This window comes from Humulus lupulus, chromosome 5, assembly GCF_963169125.1.
Source record: "Humulus lupulus chromosome 5, drHumLupu1.1, whole genome shotgun sequence".
NCBI lineage: Eukaryota > Viridiplantae > Streptophyta > Magnoliopsida > Rosales > Cannabaceae > Humulus > Humulus lupulus.
Genome location: NC_084797.1, coordinates 165400466 through 165419663, shown reverse-complemented (window position 1 = coordinate 165419663; position 19198 = coordinate 165400466). Strand labels below are relative to the sequence as shown.

The 19198-nt window shown below is 37.0% G+C and overlaps 1 long non-coding RNA gene across 2 annotated transcripts; it reads left to right on the top strand.

Annotated features, from left to right (window-relative positions):
* The first annotated feature begins 410 nt into the window (after positions 1 to 410).
* On the top strand, positions 411 to 4030 carry LOC133833821 (uncharacterized). Of its 2 annotated transcripts, XR_009893147.1 has the most exons (4): positions 411 to 994; positions 1077 to 1155; positions 2707 to 2772; positions 3824 to 4030. It is a non-coding gene; the product is annotated as an uncharacterized LOC133833821 (long non-coding RNA). The 2 variants fall into 2 exon arrangements; XR_009893146.1 differs by lacking the exon at positions 2707 to 2772.
* Positions 4031 to 19198: the final 15168 nt, after the last annotated feature.

The window sequence follows — 19198 nt, the reverse complement described above, 5'->3', positions numbered from 1 at the left end:
TTCTAAGGATACATTGGAAGATTGTGAAGAAAATAGAAGATCGGTTCAGTTTCTTGATAATACTCTGCGACAGAAAGGATACAAGAGTTAGAGAAACTGAAGGAAGGACTCTTTGTAACGTCCTACGTTTTTGGGTACCTTTAAACGACTCGGGTCAGGATTTTTTCCCCGGGTTAAGAATATTATTTTAAATAATATTATATTTTGTTTGTAAGTATTCCATGTGTTATTGCTAGCCAAAATATGAATTTTGTGATTTTAAAAGTCTAGATAAGACTTTCGGTCCTGGATCGACAGAAAAACCCTGATCGGGTACAAATGTCGGAAAATAAAACGAAAAATCATGGCAATTATATTTTGGGAATAAAATACATTCATAAAAGTTAAAGTTTGGTAAAAAATAATAAACCTAAAAGAAAATGGAAATTTTAAGGCATTTTGTGTTAAATGCCTAATTTTGCCGAAATGGGGAATTTTATTCCATGAATGGACCTTAGGTTAAATTTTATTATGTGATTAATTAAATTAAATGTGAGAGACATTAAATTTAATTAATTAATGTTAAGTTTGGTGATTAAAACTTAATAAGAGTGAAAAAAGGTGTCAAAAGCCAATTTGGACTTTTCTTCTTATGAAACCTTTATTAACCTTTATAAAAAAAAAAAAAAAAAAAAAAAATTAATGATCACATATATGGAAAAGGGTGGCCGACCATGTGCTATTTTAGAGTGGTGTGAACCCAATTTTATAAAGTTTAACTCCCATTTAATTAAGAAGTCAAGTGGGCAAGTGGGTAGAAAAGCACTCAAGTGTTTTGTGATATTTTGAAGAGTTGTGTGAGCCATTCTAACCCCCAAATCCGACCACTCTCCCTTCCTCATTCACTCTCATCTGATTTTTGAAGACTCTCTCAAGTGTTCTCTCCATTTTCAACCCCATGAACACCAAAGAAACTTGGAAGCTAAGTCTTGGTCTAGGAAGGGTTTTCCCTAAGGTAAAGTTTCATTAATCTAGGCTTTTGTAAAGTTTTAAGCATAGAGTTTCAAATAGCTAATTAAATATGTTGTTGGGGGAAGTTGGTTAGGGTTTTTGAAAGGTTTTGGAGGAGCCAAAGCTAATAGGAAGGTCCAAACCTTAAGCAAGAACACCAAAGAGGTAAAAAGTTTACTTTTGATGATTTTGTTGTAGGGTTTTTAGTTTTAAGCATTATTTTGTATATTTAATGCTTAAAGTTTCTTGTTGGTGATGTAATAAGATTATGGTAGTTGTTTAATAATTTTTATGATGCATGTGTATTGATTTTTGAAAATGGGAACCAAAACCCCCCAGGGTTTTGTAGGATACCCTAAAACAAAACATGTTTTAAGCTGTGACTTCCAAGGGGTCAAGCAGCCACTGTATATTGGTTTTGTGAAAATTAAATTATACTGTGATGTTGTTGAGATTGAGTACATAAAATTGAGCTTTTGAAACACTAAAAAATGTTTAGAAATGAGTAAGTTATGCTATTTCAAAGTTTAGGTAAAAAAACAGTTTTTTTTCGCATTCTTATTTTCGGAACCAAGTTTGGACAGCCACTGTATAGGGCAAATGAACCCAGTTTTTTCTAAATTTTTTTGGACATATTGCTGGCATAACCTATTATTCCACTGTAAAATTTGGTAAGAAAATATTGAACGGTTTGAAAGTTATTAACTGTCAAAGTTTGGAAAAAATAAGGACTTGAAAATAAGGTCATTTTTACCTCATTGTTGGAAAATGATTTCACCAATAAAAAATGCTCATTTTGACTTAAGATTTTACAAAGACCTAAATGGAATAACAAAAATGGAATTGGAAAATTTTGGTAACAATTGGGTAAGTAAATTTCAAGTTATGAACTAATGAAGTATGTAGTTAAAAATGTGAAATATAGGTTTTTCACACTTAGTGTAAAAATGAGATTTTGGAACATAAGGTAAAAAGTAAAATTTTGTTTATTTCAAGATATAAAATGGTAAGTCTTGAAATCATATTTTCACTAAAATTACCCCTTTGAGTTTAAATGAACTATTTTTATTAAAGAGTTTTTATTCTTTTTAAAAATAAGAGATTTAATTTATTAATAGTTAATAAATTAAAAGAGGGTTTAAAACCCTATATTTTGAGAAAATAATAAAATGAATTATTTTTCTAGTAAGTAAAATTGATTAATTGATTTTGGAAAATTAATTAGACAAGATGAGAAATTTATAACGGTTTTCCTAATTAAGACAAATTAGGCAATTTTCTTAAAACGGTTTTTAGATATTAAAACCTTAAGAAAAATAAAAGGAAAATTTAAAGAGTTTATTTTCTTTAAAAATAATTAAGGAATTTATTTGTATTTTCTGGATATAATGCCTGCTAAAATCTTACATATTTTAACCGACTAGTCGAAAGTGCGGGTTAATAGCGATACCTTGAAAGAAATAGATTTTTAGCGGGTTGTGGGGAAATACCATTGTGATACCCGAGCCTAGGTATCGAGACCTTAGGATAGGTCTCCCCGAGGCTTAGGGTTTAGTCTCGAATATTTTGTATGACTTTCCTTAATAGGTTTAAAACCAAATAAGGATTATAAATCCTTACAAATGACTTTTATTAAAATGACCAAACTGCCCAAAATAATAATAATGAATTATGAGTGCCATAATTAATCCGAGTATACTGTATGGATAACTACAGTACTGGCTAAGCGTAACTGGATTGAACGTTGGAGGGTGAAAACCTGCTGAGCGCTAAGGACTCCAAGTAAGTTAACTTATATTGTATGGCTGCAACATGAAATGATTATTGTCTTGTATGTTAGTATAGGGATACATGCATATATATAGACTGTCATAGAAAGTTTCTTAGAGACGTTAGTCTAGTGAGTGCTGATTTAGAAAATATGAACGGTAGATGTCCGTCATATCCTAGACGGTTGATCCCCGTCACACTGCTTGATTTTATTTATGTCCGGTTCATTACCGCGGCGAGTGGCCATGAGATGAGGATAAGCTGGTTAAACCTAGGGGCACCAAAATAAATGGGACCTAGGGGCCCTCATGCTTACTTAATCATTGGACGGTTAGAATCCGAGCAAGTGCTCTGATAAGTTATTCCCAGATAGCAGCCGTGAATATTGGCCATTCAGTGAGAGTGCCTAGAGATACTAGGGGTTGCCAAGATAGAGTGAGGCTGAACACCCTAGGGGCAACTGCTCACCAGCACCACTGATTAACATAGATGTCTCCGTAAAACTGTGTAAATTGGATTACACTCTTGAATAAGTAGCGATGCCCTAGGTAACACGATAGTTACCCTTGATGAGAATATTTATTGGCTAGATCTTAGTGTGGAGACTCAGTTCTCTTTTACAGATTAGCAATTATGTTGGAGGGCGCGTTACGCCTGAATTGTTGCAAATTGTCGAGCGTTGGTCTCGAATTATATGGTGATATAATATATCTGCTTGCTCTGGGATTTTCTGAGTGCAGGGATATAATTGTTGATAAGATATAGTTGTGATATAATATATCTGCTTGCTCTGGGATTTTCTGAGTGCAGGGATATAATTGTTGATAAGAATTAGCTGTGATATAATATATCTGCTTTTTCTGGGATTTTTCTGAGTGTAGGATTTTTATCTAGTTATGAATTAATTTATCATTGGTTATCAGGCATGACCATAAGTTTGCCAGGACGCTTTGGCGTTCTTGAAATTGATTGTGTAGGGTCCGGAACCCTAATTCTCTACATGCTTTGTTTGAAAGTTGATCTTACTAAGCGTTTTCGCTTACCTAGTTGTTTCATGTTGTAGGTAAGAGCAAGGGCAAGGCAGAGCAGTGAGCGCTGGAGTCTTCCTTGCAAATGTACATGTGGACCGACCTTTTGGGAAGCCTTTTTATTTTTGGAAATGTTGTGTAATTTTCCTAAACTAGGCTCACTCTAATTTTTATAAAACATGTTTGTAACTAAATGTTAAGTATGGCCATACGACTTTTTAAAAAGTTTTTTTTTCTATGGGTTTTTGAGACATTTTGTTAAATGAAAACATTTATATTTCCGCATTATTGAGTCTTGAAAATCCGGGACGTTACACTCTTAATTCCGCTGCGTATACTGTAAGTATTCTATTCTTTGTTTCTCTTGAATTCAATTTTAGAAACATGTTTTAGGCTATCTCGTATTAATTTGTTTAATATTAGATATACATGAAAATAAATAAAGATCCTGTATAAGCTTTTTCCAACACCGTCCTGTGAACCTCTTGTCTCATAGCGTTCTCCCTCCAAATCTTATTCTCCGCCTCCTCAGCGGTAAGAACCTTCTCATCAGCCTGGGCATAAGTCGTCCCCCTAGGTACTGTTGTAATTCTCACATCTCGGACTATCATAACATTAAGCCCTCTAATGAATCTATCATGTCTGGCTGCATTAGTAGGCACTAGGTCTGGTGCGAACTTCGCAAGCCTCTCAAAACTTCAGGGAATATTCTGTAACTGTCATATTGCCCTGTAATAACCCCACACATTCATTTACTTTCGCTACCCTGAAGACCACATTATAATACTTCTGACTGAACAAGTCTCTAAACCCATCCCAAGTCAGAGTAGAAATATCCCTGGTCTGTGATGCTACTTCCCACCAATTGCGGGCATCCTCTCTCAACATACAGGTGGCACAGGCCACCCTGTCATTACCTTCCACCCTCATGCCGGCTAGTCGTATAGATCGCCTTGGATGCATAGTTATCCAAGTTTATCTGTAATTAACGACTCAACGGTCGGACTATGATGACAGGGTAACAAATCTTTCCATGATCCACCATTGGAACTGAACCAATCACATGCAATCAAGATGCAAACAACCATTCAAATATTCACTTACATACAACAACAATGCTAATAAGCATGCCTTAATATCATCACACAGCAGTCAAAGGCCAAGCCCTATCAGTATCTCATGTTACTTATTAATCATGTAGTAAAGCATTCATATTCCTTTCACTCATTTAAACATATAATCACATATATTCAATTACCAAACCCTGAGTCAAGTTTGTCTTTAGCAACGAGTGTACATGTCCAGCCAGTCTTCAGGAACCCTTAAAACTAGATGGCTCGGATACCAAGTTGTAACGTCCTGGATAACCAAGAGTGTTACACTGTGTGTTTAAAATAGTGCAAGACTTTCTAATCAAGTCATTTGATTAAAGATGTGATTCTAAATTCATAATCAAGTTAGGGTTAAATTTGTTTTGGTCATAAACGAATAATTTTCATTAAATTAATACTTAGTACACGGGATCACAAAAACAGGGTTTAAAAGAAAAATTTACAAACTTCCATAAGTTATATACAATCAAAGGCCACTCTAATGGAAAAATACACATTTTAGGTTTTTGTCCCTATACAATCCCTCGGCCGTGGCAGACGAGCAGCTGACAATGTACACCTCGCCCATAGAGCTCTCCAACTCATGGTTGGTCCATCTTACCCTTGCCTTTACCTGCACCACGTAGCACTCGTGAGCCAAGGCCCAGCAAGAAAACCATAACAGCATAACAGACACATAATCAGTGATGACAATCAATGAATCACAATTCAATCATCCAGATATTCAACAAGCCATAAGCATCAGATTAACAACATAAAACATACTTATATTCAACAGTTTATCACAATCATCATACAATACTCAGGGTCGACACCCTTAGGCTGCACCCTCTATTTAATCCACTGACTCTGGCTTGCCCAGGCTGAGTCCAGTGTTTATCTAGCGGACCCCAACTCTCAGTGGCTAAGCCGCGTCTTGTGCGCAAATTATCAGCCCCGACTCTCTTAGGCCGTTCATTTCATGCTCACATGGCATTATCATAGTTATACATCATATGTATTCATATATAGGGAATCTCAGTCCCGACATGTGCAGTTTTCTTACCTTTAATTCTGAACAAAGAAAATGAAATGGTTCTGAGCACGATCCTTAGCCCCGAGCCTTGGCGATAAACCTAGTCACAATGTTCAATGGGTAATTGTTAACCTTTAATCCAAATAAATACTTATGAGATAAAAACTAGTCTCCGAGACCTCAATTCCTCCTAAAATGGGTAGTAGAAATTGTCCCGAGCACCACGGTTCGAACCCCCAAGCCTACCAATTCTTAGGCTAAAATCCCTAGGCGGGTTGAGACTTGGCTCAGTGGGTCGCGACTTGCTCCCAAGTTAGAGACCAAGGCCCAAACCTAAAGGGGGAGGCGGGTCGCGACTTGGCCTAGTGAGTCGCGGCGCGCCCCCAAGTCAGAGAGCATCCCAGGCCAAAATGGCCACATGCGCCGTGGCGCCCTAGGGCTGAGTCACGGCGTGCCTCCTTCAAACCCAGAAAATCTGGGTTTTTCTCCAACTCTTTCCAACCAAATTCTCCAAAATCTTCACCTTAACAAACTCCCAATCCACAGTCAAGTTAACTACGAGTTCAAGACATTAATCCACATATTTTAACCATTAAATTACCTCAAGACACTAAAGTTTCTATCCCAATTCATCAGCCAAGTCAAAACTAACCAAGCACCCAAAATTCTATCAAAATCCAACCAGAAACTCAAAAATGAAGATTCAAAATTTCACCTCAATTATGACTCCCCTAGTTCCAGAGCTTTAATTCACCCAAACTCATACCAAGATTCCCACTTCAAACCCAAGTTCTTCAACTCCTTAACTTCCTTCAGCAACTCAAACTCAATCACTAAGAGAGAGAGAGAGAAGAGAAATCGTGCAAGATATGAGAGAGAGAGAGTTTTCCTTAAGCTGTTTCTACCTCTTTCTGTTTAGTTCTAATTATTATTGAGTTTATCCTTTGATAGTCAAAATACTTTTTTACCCCTCATTGCTATACTAAATCCTTTAATTATTCTAAGGGTAAATTAGTCATTTTTCCCCAGTTCCCACTAACTGCTCAAATGTTCCTAATATTTTCCTATTAATCACGTCATCCAAATAACCGCCAATTATTTATTCGATACCTAATAATCCTCGATATATTCTCTAAATTCCCAAAAATACGCCCAGGCTTCCCCCGAGCTGGGTATTAATCCTCGCTATGCCTATTTCACCAATTCGCTCACTAGGACCATCTCAAGCCATACGCTGGAAATATATCCACATTATAATGTGGTCTCAACAATTTATCACATATAACCACATTTATGCCCTCATCGGGCCAAAATTACAAATATGCCCTTATAAGTTATAAAGGGCCCACATGCATATATAATATTCACAAGCATGCATGTCACATAGTCATATAATCATATTAATCATGCATGCCACATAATCATGCATTAAATCATTAAATCACACACATACCAATCATGCCCTTCCGACACGCTAATCAAGGCCTTTAAGACTTATTAGACATTTTGGGTCGTTACAAAACCTAAATATAAGAATACCTTGGATAGTCTAGGACTTCGATCTACACCTCAATACCAAAATATCACTCTATCTTACTTCCCATGTGTTTAGAAAAGCTTAGATTGGAAAGCTTTTAAATCCCAAAACCCTAGAGTTTTCTCTCTAGAATAAACTTAGTAGCTTGGAGGCTTTGAAGAATGCTTGAATGATAAATGAAATGGATGAGTGAAATGTCCTATTTATAGAGTTCAAGGAGTGAAACTAACCCCTTTTAAAAAGAATAAATAAATGAATATTAATTGAATAAAATTTGAATTTTCATTCAACAGATGCCCATAACTCAGTCAACAATGTTCAAGAGCAAGTCCAAGTTGTTGAGGCCTGTTTTAGACTCGGATTCCACAGATTTTCCAACTACACTAAAGGAGCCGATATATCGCCTGCCCCTATATCCCGAGCCTCCGTGGTTTCATTCGTGTGAAGTCGACGTGTTTTCCGTATCAACCTTAGGAGACATATCTGCCCCTAAGACTGTGATATATCAACATACGCTGATATTTTAAACACGTTTTTGCACATTTTCAGCACACTTGAAGTTTGTTAAAACACCTTTGACTGAGTAAAACGTGATCCTAACTACTACTGGAAGGTTCTAGACCTTTTAGATCTATCCTTTATTAATTTATTCATCTAATATACTTAAATGCTTAAATAAACATGCATGTGATAAGTGTCACACTCTTAAATTATTCTATCCAAACCTTAGGTTATAATAAATAATATTTCGAAGACCAGGAATATTAATCAAACCTTATGTTCAAATTAATATTTCTAAACTATATGTTAAACTTATAAAATCCATAACTATCTCTACAAGTTTCCAACTAAATCCCGACTTGAACCAATAACCATGAAAACTAAAATACTAAAAGCAACTACTACTATCTAGCAAAGTGAAATTTTGAGACGCTACAATTCTCCCCTACTTGAAAGAATTTCGTCCTCGAAATTTACTTACCAAACCATTCTGGATACCGTGCTCGGATGTCTCTCACCAACTCCCACGTTGCCTCGCGTTCTGAACTATTACTCCATAGGACCTTGACTATCAGAATACTCTTAGACTGTAATTCCTTCATCCCCTTCTATACGATGCTCATCGGTCGTTCCTCGTAACTCAGGTCTTTCTAAAGTGCTAACGTATCATACTTGAGAACATGGGATGAGTCTAACACATATCTACGCAACATTGAGATGTAAAACACATTGTGGCTATCTGCTAAAGCTGGCAGTAGGGCTAATCTATATGCTACTGGTCCAACCTTGTCCAATATCTCAAAAGGACCTATAAATCGGGGACTAAGTTTGCATTTCTTACTAAACCGCTTCACCCCCTTCATAGGAGATATCTTTAAGAAGACTTGATCTCCGACTTTGAATTCCACATCTCGCCGCTTGGCATCCGCATAACTCTTTTCTCGACTCTGAGCAGCGAGCATACGCTTTCTAATCAGCTCCACTGTGTCGTGAGCCTCTCTAACAGCTTTAGGTCCAAGAAGTTGTCTTTCTCTTACCTCGTCCCAATGTAACGGCGATCGACACTTCCTTCCTTAAAGTAACTCATAGGGTGCCATACCGATTGTTTCCTGGTAGCTATTATTGTAGGAGAATTCTATAAGTGGAAAATACTTACTCCGTGATCCTCCGAAGTCTAGTACACAAGCGTGAAACATATCTGCTAAAATCTGTATGGGATGCTCAGACTGACCGTTGGTCTGAGGATGAAATGTCGTACTGAGACTTAGCTTGGTACCCATGGCTTGCTGCAAGCTTCCCCAAAATCTCAATGTAAACATCGATCCTCTATCAGATACTATGGTCTTAGGAATTCCATGAAGTCATACTATTTCTCGAACATAAATGTCTGCGTACTGATCAGCAGTGTATGTAGTCTTAACAGGCAGGAAGTGAGCTGACTTGGTGAGTCTATCTACAACAACCCAAGATGAGTCGTGTTTAGTTTTTGTTCGTGGCAATCCTGCCATGAAGTCTATGGCTATGTCTTCCCACTTCCATTCTAGAATACTAAGTGGTCGCAATAAGCCTGCAGGTCACTGATGCTCCGCTTTCACTTGCTGACATACTGGGCATTGGACACATATTCTGCTATGTCTTTCTTCATTCACGGCCACTAATATAGTGCCTTAAGGTCGTGAGTCATCTTGGTCAACCCTAGGTGAATTGAGTATGGGGTAGTGTATGCCTCTTCTAAAATCTTCATCTTAATCCCATAGTCATTCGGCACGCACACTCGACCCTTATATCTCAAGAACCCTTGTCCTGATATGGAGAAATCTGTAGTCTTGCCTTCTTTGACTGCAACCATATGTGATACTAACGTGTCATCATGCCCTTGCCCGATCCGTATATACTCTAGCAAACTTGAATGAATGGACAAATTAGCCAGTTGACCCTTGAATAGTTATATTCTGACATCAATAAGTTCTTGTTGTTGTGGATTTTCTATTCCGGATAATGCTGCCAGATTTCTGTAACTCTTCCGACTTAACACATCTGCAACTACATTCGCTTTTCCTGGGAGGTATAGGATTTTGCAATAATAATCCTTTACTAGTTCTAACCACCTGCACTGCCTCATGTTGAGCTCATTCTGAGTGAAGAAATATTTTAAGCTCTTATGGTTTGTATAAATCTCACATCGTTCTCCTTAAAGATAGTGGCTCCAGATTTTCAATGCAAAGACCACCGCTGCCAACTCCATATCGTGTGTTGGATAGTGTTTCTCGTATTGCTTCAGCTGCCTTTAGGCGTAGGCTATTACTTTGTCATTTTTAATTAGCACACAACCCAAACCTTGCTTCGACGCATCACAATATACTACACACTTGTCGTTGGATGTCAGTACACAAAGTACTAGTGCTGAGCATAACTTATCCTTGAGCAACTGGAAGCTTTCTTGCCATCTATCAGTCTAATTGAACTTTTTTTTTCCAGGTCAGGTTAGTAAGTGGAGTGGCTACCTTAGAAAAGCCTTCCACAAATCTCTGATAATAACTTTCTAGCCCGAGAAAACATCTAACTTCTGACGCATTCTTAGGTCTTGGCCAATCCTTCACAGCCTCTACCTTAGCTGGGTCTACAACAACTCCATCTTTGGATACTATATGACCGAGGAACGCTACTTGCGATAGCCAAAATTCACATTTCTTGAACTTGGCATAAAGTTGATGCTCCTTTAGTCGCAGCATGGTCAGTCTTAAATGTTCCTCGTGCTCGACTTCGTTCTTGGAGTACACCAAAATATCGTCAATGAACACTATGATGAATTTTTCCAAGTAATCTTTGAAGACCCGATTCAATAAATCCATAAATGAGACTGGAGCATTGGTAAGACCAAAAGACATAACTAGGAACTCGTAATGTCCATATCGAGTTCTAAAAGCTGTCTTTGGTATATCCTCTTCCCGTACCTTGAGTTGGTGATAACCGGACCGTAGATCGATCTTTGAAAATACAGTCGCTCCTCAGAGTTGATCAAATAAGTCATGATCCGGGGTAGCGGGTACTTTTTCTTAATTGTCACCTTATTCAGCTCGTGGTAATTGATACACATCCGCATGCTTCCATCCTTCTTCTTCACAAATAGAACCGGTGCTCCCCATGGCGAATGGCTTGGTTTGATGAAACCCAAGTCTAAGAGTTCTTGCAACTGCGTTTTCAACTCCTTGAGTTCTGTAGGTGCCATCCGATATGGTGCCTTTGAGATAGGCTCGGTTCCTCGTACTAGTTCGATTGTGAAGTCAATTTCCCGAGTAGGCAGTAATCCTGGTAACTCATCAGGAAATATCTCTGGGAATTCCTTTATAATGCAGACGTCTCCAACGTTGAATGGTGTTTCTTATGCCACATCCATGACGCTTGCTAAGAATGCATGACATCCTTTCTCTATCATCTTCTGAGCTTTGAGAGATGAAATAAGCGGTGTTCGTAGTCCTGAAACTTTCCTGTAAAACATAGTTTTTGATCGTCAGGAGTTTCGAACGTCACTTGCTTACGTCTGCAGTCGATGGTTACGCCATGCCTTGCTAGCCAATCCATGCGCAGTATTATGTCGAAGTCCTTGATCTCTAGCTCTATCAGGTCTCCTTCTAGTTCCGTGTCCTTGATTTTAATCGGTACTCCTTGTACTATTCGTGATGATAGGACTACTTCGCACGAAGGCAGTTTTGTAACAAACCTATTTCTAAATCTTTCACAAGGTTTGTCTAAATTTTCTATCATTCCTAACGAGATATGCGAGTGTGTTGCACCCGAATTAAACAACACTAAACATATATTATTGAGGATAGGAAGCTGACCTGTGAATACTTTGTTACTAGCTTCGGTTTCTCCCTAGGTCAAGGCACAGACTCTCGCTGGAACCATCTTGTTGTCCCTCTTTTTTTCTTGTTTGAGCTGCGGACACTCCTTTTTTTGATGACCTTCCTGACAATTGAAATAACCTTTGGTATTAACATGACACTCCCCAAGATGTCTTTTCTGTCACTAGGAGCACTGAGGGTATTCCACATAACCCGACCTATTATTACCGTTATTAGATCGTGCTCTTTTGTCACCATCGGCTTGCTTATTATCAGGATGCTTTCTTTTCTACCCATTATTGTTAAGCTGGTGGTTGTTGTTGTTTCTACCATTTTGAGTCTGATTCTGCTGCCTGGGTTCAGACTTGCTTGCCTCCTCCTTACTAACATTTTCTTAGAGCCTTTCCACTTCTATATGAAGTGGTTCCAGGGTTTGTAAGCTTGACACCTAACTCAATCTTGGGTCTGATTCCCCTAGTGAACTTGGTAACCCTCAAGAAATTGGTTGGCACCAACTCTGGTGCAAACTTGGTTAAATGATCAAATTGTCGAGCTTACTCGACTGTTGTCAAATTTCCCTACTACAGACTGGCAAACTCTTCCACCCTAGTAGTGATAATAGCCGAGTTGTAATACTTTTTGTGAAACAGCTCCACAAATCTAGCCCAAGTCATGGTGGCGACGTCATGAGTCTGTTGTACTAATCCCAGATTCTAGCATCCTTCTTCAGAAGAGACGAAACACAAGATATGCGATCCGCGTTGCGAAGGTTCATGTGTGCTAGAATTGGCTCTATATTCCTGAGCCATTCTTCAGACTCAAAGGGGTCGGTTGTCCCTTCAAAGTTTGGAGCGTGCTACTTACAGAAACGCTCGTAGGCTGGCTCTATGTACTGAGCTGGATAAGGTGCATAGTTCGCCATCGGCCATCCCCCATATGGATATCCTACTTGTATGGGTGCTTGAGCCACTGGCTGAGGCTGTGACTGAGGTTGCGATTGAGGCTGCGGCTGTTGTTGTTGTTTTTGCAGCAGTTCTTCTACTTGTTGACGTAGCCGGATAATTTCAGCGGTGTTTTCCACCAGAGGTGGTGCATTTCTATTGGTAGCAGCGGTAGTAGCATGTGTTTCCCTTCTTCGGACTGGAGGGGCTTCGTTAGTCTCATTGGTGGTGCTGGGGGCATTGCCGTTAGTGCGTGCAGACCTTCGTAGCGACATCTTCAGCAAATTTCTAACAATTGAGAAAACACGTTAGAAGTTACCCTAATAGGTTCTAAGGAAAAACTTAGTCTAAGTAAACATAACTCGATCCTATCAATTATGATTTCTTATGAAAAAATTATGTAAGCCTTCTTTATAAATTAGGGTGTGTTTCTATACTTAGAACATTAAGCCATCATTATAATTTTCTAAGTCTGTTTTTAACCACCATATATGACTTAATTCTCAGGCTCGAAACTCATCTTTGTACCAAAGTTAACCATATTAAGGGAGGGCTGGGATCAGTAAAATCGTTCCCACTACTATGGCCCCCCAAACTATCAATATAGAACCCGTTCCATTGATTTGAATCCACCCTCACCGAACTCAATCATTATTTATTGAATTTATTCTAAATTTATTATGATTGTAGAAAAAAATCAAACTCATACATGTCATTCAAAAATAACAACTTTATTTATTTGGAAAAATATTTTCACTAATTACAATCATAAAAATAAATAAAGAAACTATGTTAATAATAACTAGGGTAATTCTCTAAAAATCGGGATCTTTTACATCTGACCCTTCATCTAATGTATCTTCATCTATTTCTTCATAATCATCATTACTATGAGCCTCGAAACTACCTCGGGGAATTTTCATTTAGATATTATGCTTTTGTTCATTAGTGAATTGAAATTCAAACTTAGAGGTAAACCTAAGTATAAGGAAATAATATCTCATGGCTACCGATAAATCATCTTCATCATCGATAGTCTCCCATAATTCTTCTAATGTTGAAACTATAATAGGATAATCCTTAAAAAGCCTAATCACTAAAACATATTGTTCCGTGGCTCTTTTCATATTGATTTGAAGGTGAACTATCTCTTTGTGAAACAAAATCAATCTTTGAGTGATTCTTTCTAGGACTCCTATTGTATTCCTTGGCTCTGTAATCCTTTTTCAATGTCTTAATGGCTCGGATATCTTGATAGGTCAAAGCTCCATTCATTTTGACTGAAAACATAATGAATAAAACGTTAGCTATAAACATAAACATACTAATCATAACATAAACACTTACATTGGCGGTTATATCTGGAGCTTGTGTGTGTGTATCAAGGAGAACTTCATGCTTATGAATTGTGGTCTCTGATAGCAACTATAATGACCCGACTAATTCTAAGACCTCGGACTGTTGAAAACTACTAAGACATAGCTACTATTTTGGAAGACATGTATAAAATAATAGAACTTTATTATAAAAAAAAATCCAAAATACGAGATCCCATTGTTATTACATAAAAACATAAAGAAAACATAAACCTTTAATTATTTGTTCAAATACTAAATGCGGAAAATGAATACATAAATTGAAAAGACTCAAAAAATATAAACTTCATCCTCGATCTTCCAGCAGTCCATTCATTCAGTTCTCTCCCAACACACATGCCAAAGTTGCCATAAATCCAACCTGCCTTCCAAGATTATTTTCCTACACCATCTAAAATAAAAGGAACAAGCCTAATGCCCAGCAAGGAAAATCTACTAAAACATACTATAAAACATAAGACTAAAAACATATACTATAAAACATATGACGTAAAAACGTATATCATATAAACATAGGACTACAATATTAATGGCCATTAACTCATTACCGTAGCATGTGATAAAACCATCTAGGTCCTCTGTCTACTAATTGAGATAGGTTAGATCACAAAATAATATATGATAAACCATCTAGGTCCTCTGTCTACTATTTGAGGTAGGGTAAATCATAACTCTAATCTACGATAATGATAAAAGCTAGGGATTGATTTGCTATCTAAGCAACTATATTTCCCAAGTGACTACAACATAAAACATATACCTACATATATACATAAACATAACATTGCAGATAAACATATCTTAACACATACAATCTAACCTATTTTCCTTACAAAAAACTGGGATATTGGAGACAAGAACGGGATTGGAAAACTCCTAAAACCAATAGTAAGAATCATAAGTTTTCTAAAGAAATGGAGATGAAAAAGAGATCTAAACCATCAAGATAGAAACTTACCGAAAAACCTTAAGTTTAAAGAAACTTAAACACCTAACCAAAAAGCCATAATAATGAGTTAGGATTTGAAAGAAAATGAAAGAAAATAAAAGAACTATAATGTAAAACGCCCTAATCTAGTAATTTATAAAACATTTGCATACTCATGGGTATAAAAGAGAAAAGCCACTTATTATAAAACCTCAGTGGGGCCTTGCTAAAAACATGCAAGTTGGGCCCAATAGTTTAAAAAGAAAAATAGTAGTTTTCATGCAAAGTTCTTAAAACCACCAAAGTTCAAGTCTCACTAATAAGTTTAGAAAGTCCAATTTAACATAACATTAATTTAGAAAATGGCGTTTAAACTGATCGTTTATCGTCCATAGGATGCCCCCACGCCAAACACACCATGACGATAGAACTCCCCACATCACCACGCGTGCCATAGAGAAACCTATTTGCTACTTGGAAGGGAAAGTAAGGGGGTGAGCTAAAAGCCCACTAAGGAAGTACAAACAACACACAAGTAAATCACATTCACACATCATCATACTTCATAGCATCATTATCCTAATAGCATCATTATCGTAAACATAAACATAATCATCACAACATTGGCATCATATGCAAAGTCATCATCATTATAACATCATAACATAAACATCATATCCTTGTGAACATGGCCCGATAACTTGTCCATGTCACCTCTTGAGGTAAACATGATCTCTGGTCCTTGAATAACCTCGGCGTGTCCACCCTTGGAGTTATATCTTCATATCCTTAGTAACTCGGGTACGTCTTCATATCCTTAGCAACCCCTTTTTGATGTGTCGCGTCATCACGCTAACATCCATTCATATCATACAACATTCAAAATGACATACAATCCAGTCACATCTTCATATTAAAGCATTTCATAATTCATAACGCACAACGCATAAATCATTACATTCTCATTCATACAAACGATCTTACCATTCCCAGCATAAACAAACAAAATTCTATCTAACTTCTTTACCTCAGGTCCAAGCAAAGGAAAATGACAACTTCACAATGAGCCTATACCATAACCAAAATAACATCCCTTAGCATCACATAAACTCCATCTTGCCCACTCATATAACCAATGTGTGCATGGGCCATGCACACACGGTGAAAACTACTCGCAACATCTAAACAAGACATATTTACACATAAGGTCATAAAAGAATAATGCACATTCTACCTATATTACATGCATGGTCTCTTTATAAAAACTATATGGTTGCAAAATAGGCATATTTTTTAACGTAAAAGTGAAATTGCATGCGAATGCATACGTGGGAACGTTGTTAAAAAGCGGCGTTAAAAACGATAATTCCTACGCGCTTATTTCTATAGTTTTGAAAATAATGAATTTGTAACATGCTTTGATTTTCATTGTTTGTCCTTTTAGAATTACTAGGTTGATTAAATCTCTCAAGACATTATTTTATTTCATAAAATAATTTATTTAATCATTTAAAATATAATAACTCCATTACTTACTTTTAAATTCCATAAAATAACCAAGACTAAAAAATATATGAAAAATACTCATATTTTAACTTGTTTATTTAGAAAATAACATTATAATCATATTAACAAATTTACAAAGTTAATGTGAAAGAAGTATAATTTTTAGATGTGGAAAAATACATTTTTACTTGTATTATTTTTAAGACTAAATTTTTAAATAGAATTAATTCACAAGTGATAATTCAATAACTATTTTAAAAAATATTTTTATAAACATTCAGCCACTGCTTGAGATAGAGCTAAGAGTCTGTTCTTTCGATCCCTGATTATCTGGATACCTAGAACATAACTTGCTTCACCCAAATCCTTCGTCTGGAATTGAGTGCTCAGCCAATTCTTCACATCTGATAATTTCTTAACATTGTTTCCAATGAGTAAGATATCATCTACATAAAGAACAAGGAATACCACTATTTGATTTGACTTCAGTTGGTAAACACAAGGCTCATCAATATTTTGTTCAAAGCCATAGGTTTTGATTATTTCATCAAACCTAAGATTCCAGGAACGAGAAGCTTGCTTAAGTCCATAGATGGACCTATTCAACTTGCAAACTTTTCCTTATTGTCCAGCTACTTTAAATCCTTCTAGCTGATCCATATAAATGACTTTGTCAAGCTTTCCATTAAGAAAAGCTGTCTTGACGTCCATTTTCCAGATCTCATAGTCAAGAGCGGTTGTTATGGATAGGAGGATGTCAATAGACTTGAGCATGGCTACCAGACTAAAAGTTTCCTCATAGTCCATGCCTTCTCTTTGGGTATAACCCTTTGCCACTAATTGAGCTATATAAGTCTCGATATTTCCATCAACACCTCGTTTCTTCTTGTAGATCAACTTGCACCCAATGGCCCTAAAGCCACTAGGTGCTTCTACAAGATTCCAGATGAAATTTGAGTACATGGACTCCATTTCCTGTTTCATGACTTCGAGCCATAGTTCATTTTTAGGGCTAGCCATTACCTGTTTGAAAGACAACGGATCATCATCACTAGTTTCACCAACAACCATATTAGTTTCACCATCCAAACCATAGCGAACTGGGTTCCTAGAAACCCTCCCATTACGACGAGGCTACGTGACTGTTTGCTCAGGAACAATGGTACTTTCTTCATTAAAATCGACTTGCGTCGGTTGGACATGAAGAGTGGGAATTTCATCATCAACTTGCGTTGAAGACGATGGAACATTGGTTGGAGTCAATTCTTTAACTATCTCCTCTAAAACTATTTTGCTGCGAGGTTTGAAGTTTTGAACATAGTCATTTTCCAGAAAAGTAGCATTCGTAGAAGTAAATACTTTCTTTTCTGAATGACTATAGAAAAGTCCACCCCGAGTACCTTTAGGATAGCCAGCAAATAAGAAAAATTCAGTTCACGGTTCTAGCGACGTGGGCGGGACACCCCCAGATTTTATAATGGCGTAAACTAGGTTCATGAACATTCCAGCATTCTAAAGGTGTTTTGGGGATTGATTTAGATGGCACGACATTGAGAATGTCATTCGCAGTTTCAATTGCATGTCCCCAGAATGAAGTTGGTAGAGTAGAGTAACTAAGCATGCATCTAACCATTTCCAATAAAGTTCTTTTCCAGCGTCTGCTACACCATTTTGTTGCGGAGTACCTGGGGCAGTAAGTTGTGATAAAATCCCAAGTTCTGTTAAATGATCTTGGAACTGCATATCCAAATATTCTCCACCCCTATCAGATCGCAAGATCTTTAACGTTTTACCTAATTGGTTCTGAGCCATTGCTAGGAATTCCTAAAACTTTGAAAATGTTTCTGATTTCCTATGCATTAGGTAAAGACATGAGTATCTAGAGTAATCATCAATGAAAGTGACGAAATACTCAAAACCATCCCTGGCTTGTACATTCAAAGGTCCACAAACATCTGAATGAACAAGACCAAGTGGTTCTTTGGCCCTATCACCCTTTGCAGATAATGGACGCTTGGTCAGTTTGCCTTCTAGACAAGATTCACAGACAGGTAATTCACCTAAGGTGAGTTCCCTCAAAGTCCGTCATTTGTAAGTCTTTGAATCCTATCATAGCTAATGTGACCTAGTCTCAAGTGCCATAAATACGTCATATTATCATTATCGGTCTTTTGACGTTTATTGGTCCTAGGTTTAGCTACTTTGAATAAATCATTATTAAGAGCGAGGGGTTCGTTAGATCACAGAATATAAAGCCCGTTTTCCAAACATGCAATACACAATTTGTGATCCATTGAAAGAAATAGATATATTAAAACTTGTGAAAGTCATAACAAATTGTTCTAATTGCAACATGGAAACTGAAATTAAATTTCTACTAAAATCTGGAATGAAAAATACATCTTTTAAAATTAAGTATTTATTTCCGAACTTCAGACGAGCTCTTCCTCTAGCTTGGACCCCAACGAATGCTCCGTTTCCAACTCTATGCTTTAATCTGCCTTCGTCCACTTCCTCCCAGGATTCAAGAAACTATAAAGAGTTACAAACATGGTTGGTAGATCTAGAATCAACAATCCAAACAGATTTATCATTCTCTAAAACACATTTTTCTAGGGTAAATGAACTATAATAATTACCTTTGTTTTT